This window comes from Heloderma suspectum, chromosome 4, assembly GCF_057233095.1.
Source record: "Heloderma suspectum isolate Gila_16-S chromosome 4, 16-S_ref, whole genome shotgun sequence".
Taxonomy (NCBI): Eukaryota; Metazoa; Chordata; class Lepidosauria; order Squamata; family Helodermatidae; genus Heloderma; species Heloderma suspectum.
The window spans coordinates 174760473-174780250 of NC_139461.1; the positions used below are offsets into that span (position 1 = coordinate 174760473).

Sequence of the window (19778 nt, forward strand, 5' to 3'; positions counted from 1 at the left end):
GTTTTCTAAATATTTCTATTGTTTACTGTTAATTCAAAACAAGTAAAAGGTTAAATACTGAGACTCAAGATTATAACTAGGTAAACTGGGACTACCCTTTAAAATAACTAGGTAAGTTGGGGGGCCTGGCCCTTCCTGAGTTCCTCCCCTTATTGTTTGGTGAGTTGAGCATGAATAGACTTGCTCCTCCGCCACACTAAGGCCGCACACTTCAAGAGTAAATTCCATTGATCACTGTGGGTCTGACTTATTCATTATTTCTTAATAATACTTATATACCACTTAACATAATAAAATCTGTAAGGAGGTTACATATTAAAAATATTTAAAATCACTGTTTACATGCACTTAATAAACACTTACAGCTACAATAACAACACTAAAGGAGGAAAGAAAGAATAAAGAAAATGATAAAATGGAGCAGCATCGTGACGGTCACTTACAAGCCAGGGAAAGCCTGTGTAAATGAGTATGTCTTCAGGAGGTGTTTAAAACAAACCACATTTTATACCACCACATGGGGAGGGTATTCCTGAAGGTGGGTGCCGCTACAGAGAAGTCCAGCTTCTGAAATGTCATGTGGCGGCATTCTGTTGGTTGTGGAACGATCAGCAAGGCGGCCTCTGAAGATCAGCTGAGTATATATAGAGGAAGACTATCTGCTAGGTATCCTGGTCTCAAGTAGTTTGGGGCTTTGTATGTCAACAGCATAACCTTCAACATAGTTTGGTAGGCTGTTACTGATCTGCAGCTTACTACATCTCAATAAACATGCATAGGACTGCACACTACGAGGTTTGTGGTCAGGTAAGCATGTAAACCATGCCCTGAGGTTATTTCCTGTTTGGCTTGTCAGACTGATTCATCTGGAGAAGGATTTGTAAGTCTTAGAAAAGGTTTTTAGAATGTATATTGCATACATTCACTGTGGTGCTATGAGTTATATATATTGACATATGAAATCAATTTAAAAATATTTTTATTACATTTCATCAATAAAATACACAATCAACAACATTAAGTGTATAAAACAATAACAGAAGAATAATCAAACAAGTAATTCATCAATTGGTATTGTAGTGAGCTCCAGAGAGTTCGTTGGAGTGACTATTTCATGATCCAAAAAGTATCTTTCCATAAAGATCCACGGGAGCTTGGCAGGGTCACTGTTATCTTTTTTATGTCTATAGTTGAAGAAGCTGTATCATTCATTTTGTTGCTTGCTTTAAAAAAGGCAAGCTTTTATTTTGCATTTAATAGAATAAAACTAGAGCATTCTCCTTTAGAGAATGATTAGTGTTATTGATATTAACGTGCTGCTGATCATTTTAGTGCCCAACTTGGATCCTTTCCCATCTCTGAAGTGTTTAGTGGATGCTATTGTAAATCAATTATATGTTTGTTGTATCTAGTTATAATATTCTAAATTGCATATATTATGCAATGTATTCATAGTATGCTGGAAGCCCCATCTGAATCTGAGGCTCCGTTGACTAGTGGGTAAAGCTTTTCCTGGAGTGTACCATTCTATGGTGCAGAGGGGGCAATGCATGTTTAAAGCCTCCTAGCAACAAAATACCCCCCCCCCCCGCACATCGAAAATTAGTATGTCAGAGATAATTTAGACATGCACCCCCCATCCTTCGGTAGCCTCATGTAACTCAGTCCAGGCAAAACTTTACCACTTGACTCTGTTAATTGCATAAACTGGAACTAAGGGTAATGCATTTTCCAAAATCTCCCTGCTTCTGTCAAGGGTTGAGAGAATAAAAGCTCTGAAGCAGAAGAGTAGTTTGCAAAACGATAGAAAGAAGAATAGCTTGTACAAAAGCTGGACATTTATTTATTTGTAACATTTTTAATCTGCTCTCCAGCTGAAAAGGTTCCCCGAGCATCTTACAAATCAATAACAATATAGTCCCTGCTCTGAGGCTTACGATCTAAAAGATGTAACACAAAAGGAAAAAGAGAGAAGGGGGGAGGAAAAAAAAAGTACCACCTTATATCAAAACCTACTGACCACATACTTACATGCTTCCATCTTCCACCCAGAGCACACCACAAAATCCATTGTCTAAAACCAAGGCCTACTGTGTAACCATATCTGTTCACATTAATTGGGCGTACTCACAACTGAAGGATTTAAATCAGGCATTTCTCAGACTACAATGAAGTGGGGGGTAAAAACAGATCAACAGGTCCAAAGTGGCACCCAGGAATAATCTACTACAGGACAGACCCAGAAGAGGAAACAACAGAATACCATTTGGACAATGACACTTCCCCCTCACAGACCTAGGGTGGTAGGCCTGTACTTGTTTACAGACAGCAACCCAGCCTAACATAGCTACTCACCAGCAACAACAGATCACGTAACAGAGACACAAACACAGGAAACAGACCCTGTGGCAGGTCCAGATGCTAATGCTGTCCCATGTCTACCTTGGCAATATTACATGACCTAATAATGCCAGCCACAACATCAGGGGCTCATACACCTGCTCATCTCCCAATGTGATATATGCCATCATTTGCCACATAGGAGAAACAGGCCAGCCTTGGATAGGGACAAAGTTGTTGTTTTTTAATTACACTATATGTGTTAATCAGCTCATTAATGCATGGGCACTTCTGTTATTATTCAGCAACTGCTTTGTTAATGGCTGTTGTTAATAAGGTAATAATCAACGACTGAACTTCCCGCATTTCATTTACTTCTGGCCTCATTGTTTACAATCCTCCCCTCCCAACCATTCGTACATATGCTTGTAACTCTGCATAACACTTTAGGGATTTGATGAAGTAGACTCCAGTCCACAAAAGCTTATGCCATAATAAATGTGTTAGCCTTCAAACTGCCACAAGACTTAAGAGTTCTTATAGGGAGAGGACAAGCCAAAAGGAGCTGGTCTCTCCACACAGCCAATTGACGTTTCCCACGAATGTAGGAGCCATTACAGCAAGGCTCCTTCCCACGCTTCTGGAGTAATAATATCAGTAGTTCCCAACCACGTGGGAGGGAAGCAACTCTGTCCTAGACCAGTGTAATTTCTCTTGAAACTGGGGCGACACCGGCATGGGAAGGAGCAGTGTTGTGGGCTTTCCCCTTGGGGATCTGGACGTTACTCCAGTAGCATAGGAAGGAGGTGTGCTGTTGTGGCCCTATGCCACTTGGGAAATGCCAGGCCTGGTCTGCACATATAATAGAATCCGGTTGAAGATTCTTAAGGTGGCATCATCATCACATTTATATCCAGTCTTTTTTCCTCTTGCAAAGAACTCAAGATTGTTTACATGGTCCTCCTCTCCATTTTATCCTCACAACAACCTTGTGAGGTAGGTTAGGCTGAGAGTTAGCAACTGGTCCAAAGTCACCCAGTGAGCTTCATGGCCAAGTGGGGACGAGAACCCTGATCTCCAGAGTCCCAGTCCAACACTCGCACCACATTGGCTTTCGCTGGTACAATGGACTGCCCCTCTTCATACTGCAAGGGAGGATATTATTCTGAATGCTCCCCATGCTCTCCCCTCTCCTAGGTTGCTATAGGGGAGAGCTTTTTTCTTTTTTTTTTAAAGGGCATCTCCCACTTGTAGACTTAAGTGGTACAGTGTCCACACTACCAGTATTCCAACACCTCATTTTCCTGCATGTGTAAACCCTGCCTCGAAATGGGTCCCAAGAGGGGGGAAGGATTCTGGACTGTACCACTCTAGACTCCAGGGGGAGACACTGCCTTTCGGAATGCTCCCCCGCAGCAAAACAAATTTCCTGCGTGGAGTGAACTAGCAGGGGAGGAAGAAAGATCCAGCCCATGTAGAGCAGTTGCTGGAGACCTTGGGCGGGAGGGTGCTGTGGCACTCAGGTCCTGCTCGCGGGTTTCCCGTGGGCAGCTGGCTGGCCACTGTGCGAACAGAATACTGGACCAGATGGACCTTTGGGCTGATCTAGCACGGCTCTTGTGATGTTCTCAGCTCCCTTTTTTCATGTATCTTTTAAGACAGAAGAGCATTCAAAAAACATGACACCCCCCCCCCCGCCCCCAGCTGCAGCCTGAAGTGGCACAGTCCAGCCTGTCACCTGCGGACTCTACCACTTCTTCCTGACGCCTCCGTCGCTCCGGCGAGTTGCCTGGTTCCGCTGCGGGCTCCTCCGCGGAGGCAGGCGGGCAAGCCCGTGCGGCGGCTTTATGTCAAGGCTCCCCGAGCCAGGAGACGAGGGGCGTCTCTTCTCTGGAGGGAGGAGTTTCGCCCCGGAAGGCTCCGATTGTCACTAGGACATGCGTAGCGGGGAGCGGGCTGCTGCGAGCCCGGCTGCTCCCACGTCTTCTCCCCTTTATTTTCCCCCGGCCGAGTCGCCCTTTCTTCTCTTCTCCAGAGCCGCCAACGCAGCGCGTCCCGCCCCTTCCTCGCTTCCATCCCGCCTCTTACTCCCCGGAGAGGCCGCCCAGCGCCCGCCCGGGCTCCTGCCGCCTGCCCGCCAGCCAGCTCGGGCAGATCCATACGATCCGCCCGCCGTCCTGCCTCCCTTCCCTGCCGGATCTCATCTGCGCGCTTCTCCAGGCGAGCGGCACCGCCAAGCGGGTGCTGGAGCGCAGCAGGCGCCTCTTGCAAGCCCGGAGTGAGAGCGCGCGACCCAGCCAGCGGGGCCAGGCCGGTCGGCGGCGGGGCTCCCGAGGTAAGTGGGCAGCCTAGGAATCCTCCAGCGTCCCCGTCCCCCCCTTGTGCGTGCGTGCGTATGTGTGTGTGTGTGTATATATCTATCTATATACACACACACACACACCATCTACATATGCAGTGAAGGCCTGCTAAGACTGAGGTGGGGGGAAAGAATCAGGATCCGCTGCTGCAGTAGTAGCTGATGCTGGAGAGGGAAAGGGGGGGTGCTGCTGCTTCCTCCAGCCCTAAGGAGGCCTGGACTTTGCTTTTGTAGCTTTGCCGTTTGCATAGGCTGCGAGAGGAGCCGTGCAAACCCATCCGAGCTTCCCCCCTAGCCAAGTTTCCAGGGCGGATCATCTTTCCTGCTCCTTGGTGCGTGTGTGTTTGTTTATGCATGTTTGCAGGTGATTAGGGCCTCTGGGATTTGGCTCCATCTCCCCCCCCCCTTCGCCCATGCATTGCTGACCTTTTTATTTAGCATTTTGGTGCTGTTCCGCCTCCATATGGTATCATTAATGCCTCTTACGAGGTAAGCGCAGGCAGGCTGGCTTGCCTGATCAGGGAAGGATTTATTATTATTATTATTATTATTATTATTATTTTGCAGCTTACAAAGCGCTTCTGTCTGTTCTCTGATTATTTCAGAGGGTAGAGAAATAGAATGGATTTCTGTGTTTTGGGTTTTGACAAATTTTGCTTCCCCAGACAGGGATACGTCTCATTCTTTGATGCTTATATCACGAGGCTAAATTAACTGGAATATATTCCAGTCATGTAGCTGCTAGCAGTAGTGTAAGGGGGTAACCAGAAGAGGAGTTAGAAATTAACACACCCTTGTTTTTTTCTGGTTCTGAAAGTTAAACAACGCAGATAATTGTCTAGAGGCTTCCCGTTGGGAATAACTGGCCAGAGAAAAGAACTTCTGTGATGATCTCGAATCTCCCCCCGCTTCCCTCCCCCCCTTACTTAACAGAAAATGCATTTCAACATGCAGAGACTGTAAGACAGCCAGCATTTACACCATCACTGACTTAACTGTAGATGTCAGACTGTGCTTACCCTGACGTGACGTTGGATGCATACACACTTTGCAGTGATGCCTTTTTACTCTCCCTGCCAAGGAGGCCAGAGGAGGTCTTCCTGGTCGTTTACAGATTGCATTCAGTGTTGTCAGGAGTAGTAATGTAAGCATCTCCCCTCTGTCTCCCACATGACAGGTATGGACATTTTGTTCCTTTAAGGAGCATCAGTCATTCATTGTGGGTTATCATAGGCTAGGAAGAGGGGTGGGTGGGGGTTGTCACTCCTGTCTGTGACATTGGAGGAAGAGCTGGCTTGTTTGTCTCTCCCAGTGCTTTTAAAAAAGATCAATTATATTGCAGGTCCTTCCTCTCCTCCTCCTTCCTCTTCCATGGCCCCTTGGCCAGGGTTCCCTTCAGATGTTCAAGCTTCTGTGAGCTCTCCTGTTCAGGGGCTTGAAAGCCACTTCACACCCCTTCTGTATGCTAGGCAAGAATATTCATAGAATGGTAGGGCTGGATCATGTATACATGTTCATTACTCAGAGACGTGCATATAAACGAGTCATTAACAGATCAGACGTTGCAGTCAGAACTTCCATATTTACTGACATGACCTCGAGTGCAGTCCTTTTTGGTGGAATCAGGTCACACGTTCAGTTGGGGTTTCATCAAATACTGAGAAGTCAAGTGGCATACATGCAGGTGTGGACCAGCCCACAGAGTTGGAAAGGAACTGATGAATCATCTGGTCCAACCCCAGCTCCTGAGGCTGGAATCTTATACTTCAATAATTCCCAACACATATTTGTCCATTTAAAAAGCAAAAAACTCCAGGGGGAGGAGATTCTACAAGCTCGCTTAGATAGCTTGTTTCAGTAATGAGCAGCTCTTAACAGTTAGTGAGCCCCCCCCATTGTACCTAAATCTACTTCCCTATAATTAAAAACATTATGCCCTAACCTTGGTGAAGTGGACTCCTCCTATTCTTTCTGGAATCCTTGTTGATTTTATTAATTTTGGTTGTTTTATCATTGTTAATAGGGTTTTATTGTATGAGATTTTGTTGTGTAAGCCTCCTAGGGAGAACTTTTGCTCTTAAAGGCAGCCTAGAAATATTGTGATTGTGTGTGTATGATTTATCATTTGAAAATGGGCATTGTTCCCTATCCGATTGATATTCTTTCGTTGAGGCTAAGCATATGAGGACTGAAGGAATGAATGAACTGGATAGAAGATTTGCCTTCTAGATCAGAGTTGGAAAGACTATTTCAAATGTCTAGGCACCAGTATTATTCTTTTGTGGGTGTATTTGCAAGACTGCCCTGAAAGTTGCTAGTCCAAAAACATTTGACTAGCCCAGGTGTACCTGTTTTAATAATTTGTGACCTAAAATGCAAGGCACCCACCCACCTCAAAATTTTGTAAAGCTACTTTGCCCGGTTGCCGAGGAGTGAATCTAACTAACCACAGGCAACCAGATAAGTAGTTTCTTATAAGCCTGATTTTGAAGGCAATATCAAAGTTTCTTGCAGCCCTCAAGGGAATGTAATAATTGTAATATTTCCATGTGAGAAAAACAACACCACGGACTTTAGTAATAGGATGCTGCAAGTAAGTGGCTATATGCTTCTTGCTGTATACCGAGGAAGATCTAACCATTAATTGAAGTATTTATGTAGAAACACACACAATACATTAGGCAGTGTGGTGGGAGGAGGTAATTCAGACCCACCCTCATACATCACTATAGTTGCACGTAATTCTTGCTGTCTCCCTTTAATCCCTTATGTCAGGGACTGCATGTGGTGGTGTTTTTAATTTTTTAAAATATTTAATGGCATCACAGTTTTAAGACCAACATAAAGTTGACATATAAATAAGTCAAATATTTTCTTTCTTGGACTCTGCATTTTGATGGTGTGTGCCTTGGGAGGTGTGTCCATTACTGTGATTAGTTTTCTGCAAAGGTTAAAGACATGGGTGAGTTGTCAGAAATTGCACTTGCACTGTGGCGCTGGCAGGGAGGAAGATTTAAGCATTGGCATTGTTAAAAGTTGTAATTTACAGGTATGTTGCCAAGTGTTTGAATAATAGGCTGTTGGGTGACGTGACACAAAGATTATGACTTCTGTTTTTCTGCATGCCATTATTTATTTTGAAAATCCATATTATGTTCCTGGCTTAATAGCCCATGTTATAGTGGCAGCAAAGCACAGCAGGGTGTGTGTTTTATTGTGCAATAACGTTGGGTGGCTGAAAGCCATTCTTCTTCACTTTATGTCTTGCAACAGACTCTGGGGTTTGCTGTTGTTAGATGGCATCTGTGTGCTGTGCCATCTTGCAACATACAGTCCTCTGCAACATCGGTACTGGGGCAGATGCGTTCAAACTTTGCTTTTGTTCTGCAGAGCTCTTTTTCTGTTGCTGAAAAGAATGGGCTTGCTGAAAACTGAGCATCATGTATGAATAAAGAAGGCTAGTTGTTGTGTGGAGACTGCAGCCAGAATCTTTGGCCAATTATTTCACAATCTAAAAGTGAACGTCAGCCTTCCACATCTAGTGATGTGGGGTTTTCAGAAGATTTTGAACTGGAACATTTTCCAATGCACATGAGGTTAATTTGCACTGGAAAATTTTCAGTTTGCATAGGAACATTTTCTGATGCCCAAGAGAGTGATCTAATTTCACATTATTATTTTACTTGTATTTAGTAAACAAAACTAAAAACAAAGTGCCCCCTGTTAATTTTTTTGTTCCAGTACACTACATGTACCTGAAATATTTGAGGGAAAAGATTAAAGCACACTTAATGTGATTTTAATGTTATATTATGTAGACATTTTTATTGGAATACTTGCTAAACTGTAAAGACAATAGCATGTACTTCCTTTACAGTGTAAGGCTTACAGGTTTAAATTTAAGGAAAACAAAGGTGTTGAAAATGTTGACACACTTAAGTTTTAGCAACTCAAAGAACTGTGTACGCTATGCTGGCAGCCACTTACCTATTTCAACAGAGTTCAACTCCCTTCCACTGAAGTGGTTGGTTTCTCTGTCACTACCTATTAGTTTTATTTCACACTGAGAAATACATGTATTTCAAAGACATATATGTTTTCTCTTGCACACTTTCTAAGGATAGTCACCTGAAAAATATTAATTACAACTTTGAAATTGCCAAGCTTGCCTAATATTGTATTTGCAATTAACATATATCCATTGTCACTAATGAACTTACAAAATGGAAAATTTTCCATAAAAAAATAAAGCATTGGAAAATGTTCTGTGGAAAAAATTCCACCTTACATCGCTGTCCACACCTCTGCAGTTCCTGGCTACGTGTGTGTGTCTTCTATCGGTCCATTCACTCTGAGACCTTCATCAGGCTTTCTCCTTTCTTAGGCCCCCGTTTCTCTCCCTCTTAACAGCTGCACCTTCCTTTTTTTTTGGCGTGTCTCTTGGGAAGATGCAAAATACATTGTAACATAGGCCTCTAAAGCGAGGCCTTTCAACAAAGGGTTGTATCTGCATGTCACAATAAGCCAGAATTCTCAAGAATGTTTGCTTATTGTGAATGAGCCAGCTTGCCTGTGCACGCTTCTCCATTGTTCGCTCCCCCTTGGCTCCTCCTAAAGAATTCTTGCTTATTTGTGATGTGCCAACGCATCCACTGTGATTTAATAACTGGCCTACTTCACAGGGCTGTTGTAAGGGTAATTGAGATGTGCAAGAATTCTTTAACCATTCAGTAAATGCCATGTAGTATATGTTTCTGACCTAAGCAGTGTTGTTATAGCAGTTTTTGGTGTGTGATGGGGGTAATACTTAAATGTTTTACCATTCAATTCTAGGACTTGCTGTTGCTGCAGCAGCAACTGCATTAGGATGGGACTTGCGCTGTAATGACCTGTCATAAAACGCTCGTGTTGCAGTGACGCATGCTAGAGTTCAGGATTGTGGTACCAGTGCTAGAGCAAGTAAGACGTGCAGGGCTCAAGAAAGTCCTTGCTACTGTGACAAGAAAATGGAGTTTGTATGCATGGGATTTGAGGCTTCTGGTAAAAATAACACCATGGTGGGCTTGTCTGTTGCTATGCCAACGGTCCTTTGTGATGCAGTTGCGTTGTTCAGTGTAGTTGGAGGTTGGTGTTAAAAGTGGATGGGAGCTTGCAGAAAGCTTACCTATGTTCCAAGGCATGGCTGTGCCATGTGACACTGTGGGTAGAGTCACAGCTGGGTCAGAGCAAGGGTGCCCTTTCAGAAGGCAAGGATGGGAGTAGTTGCTCCGCCTACATTTTCGATTATGCCTGAGGAGCAACCATCTCTATCCAGCTTTTAGGTTCTGTGCACTGAATGGCTATTGTGATATTGCCTAGTATGCATGGCGAAGGCAGAAATCCTTTAGTGTAACTAAAAAAAGTTTGACTTGTTCTGATAACACTGTTGTTGTTATTGCTGAGGTGTAAAAATAAAGAAAATAATACCGGATGTTCTCAAAAGATACTGTTTTTTCACATTTTAATATTGAAACCTATTTAAGAACGGGGCTTTAAACAATGTTGAGTATTATTCTCTTCAGTGGAGATACATATTCCACACACAGTGTTTTCATGAATATGGCACTAATGAAAATTTGCTGCGCTATCTTCTTTATTGTGCACTGTACAAAGATCCAAGAGTCAGAGTTTCACAAAATCTCATTAGCAAATAACTGGAATTTATAAAGGCTAAAAAAACCTGTTTACATTCTTGCCAACATAGATGTTTTAAGAACTTACGGGGCAACGTTATTCGTTAAAGCCACTGAGAAACTCGGAGATAAGGTGCTAACAGATACTGCTGTTCCTTGTGTGGAAACTGCCTGTTGTAATGGTATGTATTTTAGTGACTCTTTAGTGACACATTCCTTGGGTGCAGAAGACATCCAAATGGCTACTCTACAGAAGATATTTGCACTGAACTTTGGTTAATGCAAGTAAATAAAACTGAGCTGAACTATTGATATATCTTGCTGCTTTCCCTTGCTGAAATCTTAAGTGGCTGGTCTCTGGGCCACAGGGATGTGCCTTGTCGTAAACCCATGCTGGATTTATTTGAATGGCTTATGATACTTCACTTAACGATCAGGAGCAAACTTTTCAACTCCTGTGTTTATATATTTGGAGTATTGTGCAAGCCAGAGATGGAGAGGGGATGGACTAAAATGTACATTGAAGTTGAGTACCCAAGATATATGCAGATATATGGGTATTGCATGCATTTTTTAATTAATTGGAGATATGCAAGAAGAAATTTAGCTGTTCTCCCTCTTTTTCTTCTTGTAACCAAAACAATTTGGAATTCACGTATATATTTCAGCCTGGGTGACTTCTGCAATTTTCATTTCTGCTAAAACACAACACAAGACATTCTTTTTAAATGGCTAGTGCAACACCTTGGGGATGGGAAGAAGATTTAGGCCCTGCATTAAGAAGCTTTATATTAAGCACCAGGAAATCCGTTGTTGAGAAAATTTCCTTATTAGAGTTACTGCGCAATCCCCAAAATTTGTACTGCTGATTAAGGTTCAGATCCTTTTGCCAGAACAGTTATAGATTTCACTAAGTTTCCATTTTCATCAGCAAATGCCCCCTTATAACTTGATGCGTGTTACCTTTGCCAGGCACTGTTGTGCAAGCAATAATGGACCCTGACTTGTAACCCTGTACTACAAATTTGACGCTGCCTCTGCTTTTAAACCGTGCCCTGTAGCAAAATGAATTATATTGTACCATCGGATCTTAGCGTGCAGTTTATACAAATCATTTAATTCTTGGGAGCTGTTGACCCTAATACTTTCTGTGTGATCCGGGTAGGCCTGTTGAGAGCAGAATAACTTCAAGGAAACTCAAAATCATAATTTCCATATAAGAGGAAACAAGATTGCTCAGGAAGGGGTGTGGGGTGACTGCGATTGTCTCCCTATGTTTGGGGGACCAATTTCATTTCCAGCTTATTTCCTGCTGTTCCTTAGAGAAAGTTTTCCTTCTTCAGTGCTTTGGGGATGTTTAGTTGTTGCCATTGTACAGATGAGGTTTAAGTAGAGTTTCTTGGTGTGGTGTACTTATTCATTGTATCCTTTGAAAGAGGTTCCTCAAGTAAACGAAAAACAAACACATCTGCTTTCTGAAACTGTTCTACAAAAGTACACATTGGAAACTCCCCAAGTTCGGAAGTAAGAAAAGTTCATGTATTAGATAATGCTTTTGGTATCAGAAGTGGATGATCTCTCTTCTGGCTCAGGGCTGACTTAAGAGGTTTCGCAGCAGATCTGATCTGGGAACCTGGGTTGCTACTGGACAGCTGCTAAGCAGTGGAGGGAGACTGTGATCAGCAGCAGCGAAGGGGTGGACAGGAGGGAGGGAAGATGCTTAACCTGTCTCCCACCTGTTGCTTTCTCACTGCTGGCCTCTATTTCCCCAGTGGCTTTCCCCACAGCCAGGTTTTGGATGTGTGTTGGCCATGTGGTGAGGAAAACTGGCTCCTGGGGGTGGTTGCAAGGGGCAGTGTACCAGGTGAGGGAAGGTTTAGGCACCTCCCTTCTCTCCCTCCTGCCCACCCATTGCAAATTGCAACCTTCACCTGCCACTCTGTGGCTGTTTGGGGACCAGGGTTCCCAGACACGGGTCTCTGAAGTATTGGAGTACGTTCTGGAACTGGGAGAATATGGTATTCGGCTGTGCTGGCACATCCATTTACAGTAGCTATAGGGGAAACCTGTTTGGCTGGGTGCCATTGTATGGTTGAAATTACTCTAAGGATGCTTCTAGATGGATGGCTCCCAGCACTACCAATCAAAAGACATTGGGCAGCTATTCTACCTTTTCCTCCTTCATGGATTTTTTGCGGTAAGAAAAAGGCCGGAAGAAGCAGTAGGAAAACATGGGAGGAATGCAAGTGTAAGATGGTATTTTTTGGAACCCCTGTAAAATCCCATGCATGAGGCCAGGCGATTACGCGATAAAAAGCCTCATCAAAAGCACCCAGAGTACAAGAGAAGATTGATGGTTGCCCTGCTTGAGCATTGCACCTGAAAAAGTGGAAGAGGGGAAGTAAAACTGGACAAGCCAGTCTGAGGGAAATCTGATCCTTAAGGCAGGGGTGGGCAACTTGCGGCCCTCCAGATGCTTTGGTCTACAACTCCCATCATCTGTCACCATTGGCTATGCTGGCTAGGGCTGATGGGAGATGTAGGCCAAAACAACTGGAGGGCCACAGGATGCCCACTCCTGCATAAGGGGAACAAACATGGGTTGTTCAGTGTCTTGGATGTACTACCAATAAACCTTTTCCACTGCTCCAGCAGACTCTTTCACGTCAACTTGTTTGGATGGGTAGAATTAGAGTGCAACATGCGGTAGCTGTATTAGCTTTAGTCACAGGTAGATAACCCATCCTTGAAGGAATCTTCTGTGATTTGGAACCTTAAAATCTGTATGGTAATGGGAGAGCAAACCTATGGCCACTAGACAGTGTCTAGACAGCCATAGGAATTTTCAGTTTCTGGGAACCAAGTTTGGAGCCAGGACTCTGAGCTTGGTTTCAGAAACCTCTCTCCTCTCTCCTGCTGTCTTGTAGGCAGCACTGTTCTTCCTTGTCTCTGTGCTCATAAATGCAGTGTGGAGCAGGCAAAAAGGGGGCATTCCTGGGGGCAGGGAGGAGACCGCGGAAGCATCATTACAGTGCTTCCTATGCGCCATCTGGCCTCCCCCCCACGCTCCGAATTCCCCATCTGGACAGCCAAAATCTGCTGTCTAGCCGCAAATGCAGGGTGTCCAGAATGCAGAGGAGAGGATCCCCTCCGTGCTCTGCCTGCCCTACATTGGATAGCCAGCTGCCTCTGAGTTTGGAGGTGGCCACCTATCCCAATAGGATTGCGCCCTTAGTGAGAAATAAGATGCCCATGTGTATTTCCATTCAGACGCAGGGGCAGGAGGAATCCCCATGTGATGTGCCATCTAGTGCACAGCCCTGTAGCTGAGGCATAATGAATGTCTGAAGTTATAGATGTTCCATCCATATATTTACACTAAGTGTCCATTGATAAGCTCAAGAAGGTAGAAATGCACAAATACCCTCCTTACAAAGCTGCAGCTGGGGTACTTCTGTCTCTTCTTTTCCATCTGTGTGCATCAATTTGCATCGCAAGAAGATCTTGTAAATGTAACATTTGATAGTAATTTCATCTTTATATATTTACTACCAAATGGTGGTTGGTGTTAACTAAGATCAGTTTGAAAAGGGAGGGGGAATTCCATTTCCTGGTCACAGTCTAAAGTATTTTTTCAGCACTCAAAGATGAATAGATTTCTTCATTCTGTCTCTTGACATTTTTGCTGTATTTTCAAGATGGAAGGTGTCTCATTTGTGTTGAAAAAGTGCCGCAGGGCCAAACAAGCAGCCCCTCAGACAAACTGATGCTATGGGAGAAAAAAGTTTTTTCTTCTACAGCCTCACACTTCTTAATCATATTTTAATAAAATTCACTTTGCAGAAAATATATTAGGAAAAGGTCCTCTAAACAAAGTAGTCTGGTGTGCAACTGTCTGTTCAGGGGAAGAGTATGGCGCTGCTGCCTCTGATGTCAATGTATGTATTTGTTTCCTATTGATGGAAGGAGTGTTTGCCGCCTTAGACCTGCAAAATCTTACATCGGGGTAGGCAACCTGGCACCCTCCAGATGTTTTTGGTTGCCTTCCCTGCACGGTCAATGGTCAGGGATTGTGGGAATTTTAGGCCTAAACATCTGGAGGGCACCAGGGTGTCTGGCCTGTGACTTACGTGGTCAGAAATATCTACCTTTAAACAACAACAAAAAACCCCATGAGCATTCTGTAGCAGCAGTAAAATACATTATTTTCAGTCTCTAAATGGACTTCTATAGAGCAGTGGTTCTCTTACTATGTCCTGGGGAGCCCTGGGATTCTAAAATCCCAACTTTTGGTAACCTAGTAAATGGCAGACTCACTGTCCTAAATTCATCAGCTGCTTATGGGCTAATATCACCATAATATCCAGATGTGTCCGGATCTTTGAAAATTTCCCTTTACCTTGTCAGGAGGCTTACCTGCCCCTGCCAAATTTATGTGTTAATATTTTTGCCTACAGTTTCACTTGTAAAGAAAATTAAACCTGTTTGCAAAAGTTTGAGATGTTCCACAATTTAATGATAAAAACCTCTCTTTGGGTTTTGTGTGTAATGCTTGGCTCTTGTACTCCCATGTTTCTGAAGGCCTTCTTCTAGGTGGCACCAATTTAACCATAGGGCCTGACGAATTGGTAGTACAAAATTTGGCCATCTCTGTCTTAAAATGTTGGCAAAGTTGAGCTGTAGATGTAGCTGAGGCCAAGAGGCATGATAAAGATCGCTTCTTAATAAGGTAAAGTTATTTAGGAGTGAACAGATATGGGATTATAAAACCTACCATGGTTGAAACAGGAAAAAATGACAGATTATTCAGGTGGTAATTGAAATGAGATAGTTCTGTAGGATTAGGAGAGCCTGACTTTTCCCATTGGCCATGCTGGCTGGAGATGATGGTAGTTGTAGTCTAATCCATCTGGAGGGCACCAGGTTGGGGAGGTCTGCCCTACACCTTCATTTTATGTAAGCCCTGCTGTATTGGTTTATATTACTACCAGCGCAATCCTATGCATGTTTAGACAGAAAGAAGTCCTACAACTCCCAGCATTTCCCAGCCAGCATGGGAGTTGTAGGACTTTTTTCTGCCCAAACATGCATAGGATTGTGCCCTAAGTTGTCGCTGCAACAGGGAGAGCTCTAAACAAAAATGGAAGGGTGGAGTGGAAAGGGTTGAAAAGGATGTGGCTAAACCTGTCCATCAGTCATCGAGTTAACTTCTGATCTAGGGATGCTGTGGGTTTGCTCTGCAAAAATGAGCAAGGTTTGCAACCTGCTGAAGGGTATGGCTTATTGTATTAAATGTCCTTAATTTGTAAAAAGTTAAAGGCAGTGGAAAGACCAGTGCTGGTGACTGTTGTTGAATGATTAATTCACATTAAGTGTGTGTGTGTATGTTGTTTCATTATGATTCTTTGGCTGTATATATAATGGTTCCTCCAATTGCAGATGACTAGCTTTTTTATTTATAGGTCAGAAAACATTACATCGTAGTTGGTGTAGCTACATTATTTAAATAAACTAATCCCTTAATCAAATAGCTGAGGTGATACATGAAATCTTGGCATAGCATGATGGGCTGCTGTTCAAGGTGTCACTATAATCCCTGTTCAGTGCAAAGGATGCTGTCGAGTATTGATCACCTCCAAAACAAACAGTACAACTGGAGAAGGTACAGAAAAAAAATAATTAAGATGACCAGGGAATGGATCATCTTTGTTAAGGTAGGCCTACTGTTTGAAGATTTTAGTGTAGAAAAGAAGACTAGAGACATGAGAAGTTTGTGAGATCATGAGTGTTATGGGGAGAATGAACAATAATTCCCTGTCCGAATTACAAAAGTTGGGCTGCAATCCTGTGCACATTTACTTGGAAGTAAGCCCTGTTGGACTCGGACAGACTTGCTTCTGAGTAAACATGCAAAGGATTAGGCTGTCACCCATACACTGAGAGGCAGCAGATTTAAAATAAAACAGAAAGGACTTAATACTAATTATATAGTGAAGTCTACTTGAAATATTCAGTGTTTCAAAACACCAGGAAGCCAGAGTTAGTGTAGCATCTCATTACATCCGAACTGGGAAACTATGGTTAATAGCTTACAAATGGATATGAAGCCATAGTTTAAAGTTGGCTTCTGAATCCTGGCTTGTTTGGAAGTCATTAACCTTAGTTCCTGGTTCAGATGTAATTGGGAGCTATGGATAACTATGTTCAGGCTTGTTTCCCCACTTTCATGAAAGGAGGAGCAAAGGGGCTACAAGTGGGTGCACAAGGCTCATGCATACCTCAATTTATTAAGCCAGGATTTGATTGTCTGAACATGGCCTCTGTGTCAGTAATCCTTACTGATCAACCCTGCAAGGTAGATGAATATCATCCCTGTTATTGCAAATGAGGGGTTGGACTGAGATATTGCCTAAAGAATGCAAAATGAGGAACCAGTCTAATGACCTGACCCAGCATAACTTAATTCTTGGGTGCCCATCTCGTACCCAAAAGTGTACTGTATCTGAGTTGTCCTCGCCATGGATTTCTTATGTCTGTTAAGTAAGGTTTCAGAGTTCCCCTTATGACCTGGACCCTCTGAGCAATTCCTTAAGGATCTCTTGCCTTCTTAAGAGTCCCACCTTCCTTCTTTTAAATGTCCCTTGTCCAGTAATGTGCAGTTTAGGCTGTAGACGTGGGGTGACTGACAGTCTAGACACTTGGGTGTTAACCACAACAGTTTACTGGTAAATTAAAGCAAGCAAATTATAACTGAAGGTAGTTACACAATAGAGCTGAGTGATACAGAAGGCATTAAGAGAAAATAAAAGTTGTAGAACGCAAGTTCCTTTACCCTAGCTTTACTTAGACTTCTCCAGGCTGCTTCTTCCTCTGGTCTTCTGACTCTGCTCTCACTGCTCTGGTCTTTCTGACTCTCTCTCTCTTTTTATACCCATCTCTCTCAAAACTGAAAGTACTGTTTCAAACCTGAAGAAATGATACTTAACTGGGGAAATGAAACTACTCCTCTCAGGGGTACCCCTCCCAACAAAACCACCCAGGTCTCTAAGCCTGACCCTTTTTCCCTTTGCCTCAAACTTTCACAAAGGGATTTTTTCTTTTTGCTTTGCTGAACTGAATGAACAGTAAAGTACAATCATTAAGTGGCAGAAGAAGCCCGCAGTGGGAGGAAGTAGGGTAGTGTGGATAAGGTTGCTGACAAGGCTGGTCCAAGACATTTTGCTGCATGAGATAGAGCAGAAAATGCCCACCCCTAAGGATTCTGCTCTTCAGCTTGCCGTTTGTTCATTCTGGGACCAGGAGGTCAGGATTCAAATTTCAGGTCAACTATGGACCGTACTGGTGGCTGTGAGTATATCTGTGTGCCTCAGTTCATCAGTCTGTAAAATGGGTATAAGTTGGCTGTACCGTATGATTGTTATGGAGATGAATTAGGTAGAGCTAAGGGTGGATAACAGCATTTCTCTGGGGATAGAATGAGCTATAAAACCTAAATAAATAGAGCATTCTGGACGGTGGTGTTAAGAATAAGGAGATTAGAATAACTGTGATGGCTCCTGACAATTTCTCTTAATTATGTTGCAGTTCAGTAGTTCTCTTTCAGCCTGATCTTAAACATGTTCATTTGGAAGCAGGGCCTACTGTGTTCCTAGGAACTGTGCTTAGGAATGTTAGCTGTCAGAAATTAAATCACGTTGCTTTGCTATCGGGTACTGTTTTCTTCCCTTGTGATTTCTCTATTCCTTTGCTCTGTTGGTTTCGCTCTTTAATCCCGCCCGCCCCAGCCCACAACATTGCCTGAAGAATGTTCTGTACTCCTCAAAAAAGCTAAGCTGCTCAAACCAGGGCGTGAGCTTACAAATTGTAGTGTGGTTTGCTTTTTTGGTGCCAGTTGAGTCGAAGGCTGCGTGATGGAATAGGTATCGATAGTGTAGCGGCAAACTGCAAATACAGCTTCAGTGAAAAACGGCACCATTCCCTCTCCCTGAATGGAGCTAGTAATCTTGGGGAAAATCATTGCCCCCCCCCCCCCAAATGGTGCAAGGGCCTGTAGGTGAACCTTTTGAGGGTGTGTCACTGGGTTTGCATCTCAGACAAAATGTTGATTAGGTTGTTGTTGGTGGGGGAAATAGAGGAAAGCATTACTTTCACCCCTGAGGAAATTCTTGCTTGCTGTTTGTCAGCATCGGGGGTTTCCTCTGTTCTTGTGCCAGGGTTACCAACAGCAACGTTCCTGGTGATTGGCCAGTAGGTTTAATAAATTGGTTGAGTAAGCACCATACAGATAAACTATCTGTGTTTTTTTTTTTTTTAAGCCTGCTTCAATATGAGTCTCTGTGTCACTGCATTAACTGCTTCCTTACCACCCATTCACCCAAAGATGCTGACAATTCTTCACTTTTGAGTACTTAAAGGTCCTTCTCTATTTGCAGTGAGCATGAAATAGTAGTACTACAGGAAGAAGCAGCAACAAAGAAAATATAAACAGTAATTATGGGGATCAACCAAGTTTGGGTTGGTCTCCCCCTCGCCCATCACTGCTATCCTACAACTACCCATTTGAATCTGTTTGTAGCATCTACTGAAGCTTGCCTGTTGAGCCTGTGACTATGGTACAATATTTTATTTTACTTGGGAACTTGATCTTGCACCTTTGCTAGTGTGTAATGAAGTTTGAAATTGTGGCAGTCAAAATGTTAGTAAACCCAGGAGTGGGATTTGTGGTGACGTAATGTACAAAGTGTTGGTGTGATAAGTAATTTAGGGAGCAATCCTATGTGGAGAGATGGCCGCCTCCGAACTTGGAGGCAACCGCTGATCCAGTGCATGGTGGGAGGAGCATGGACAGGATCGGTCTCCTCTGTGCTGTGTTCCAGCAGCCCTGCATTCACGGCTAGATGGCTGATTTCGGCTGTCTAGCTGCAGGACATCGGAATGCAGAGTGGGGAGGCCAGACGATACATAGGAAGTGTCATACTGGCACGTACAAACTCCCTGCTCTGCCCCCTGCTCCACCCCCTTTCCCCTGCTCCGTGCTGCTCTTCTGAGCGCAGAGCACAGGGACGATCCGCACCGCCTACAAGGTGGCAGGGGAGGGGGTGGGGAGGCAGTTCTCCACGAACCAACCAATCCTATGGCTGTCTAGCCGCTGCCTAGCGGCCATAGGATGGTGCTCTTAATAATATTTAAGTTAATATTTAAAGTTCAAAAGTACGGTTTTGAAGAAGTATAGTTGTTTGGCAATGTCATGTCACAAGCTAGGTACCATGGAAATGATTAAGGTTTTACTATTTGTTTTGCCTCTTGGTTTATTTAAAAATAAGCACACTTATTTTATATATTTTGACTCTCTCAGTTGTTAGAGGGCATTCTCCTGCCTGTCTCCCTCTTCCTTCCCCCTCCATTTC

At 43.5% G+C, this 19778-nt stretch overlaps 1 protein-coding gene across 2 annotated transcripts in view; it reads left to right on the forward strand.

Annotated features, from left to right (window-relative positions):
* The first annotated feature begins 4281 nt into the window (after window positions 1-4281).
* The window catches only part of C4H1orf21 (chromosome 4 C1orf21 homolog), a 206447-nt gene continuing 190950 nt past the window's right edge, over window positions 4282-19778 (forward strand). For both annotated transcript variants that reach the window (XM_084851363.1, XM_084851362.1), the window contains exon 1: window positions 4282-4675. The gene's annotated coding sequence lies outside the window, so the exon portion shown is untranslated. The remainder of the gene's footprint in view (window positions 4676-19778) is intronic.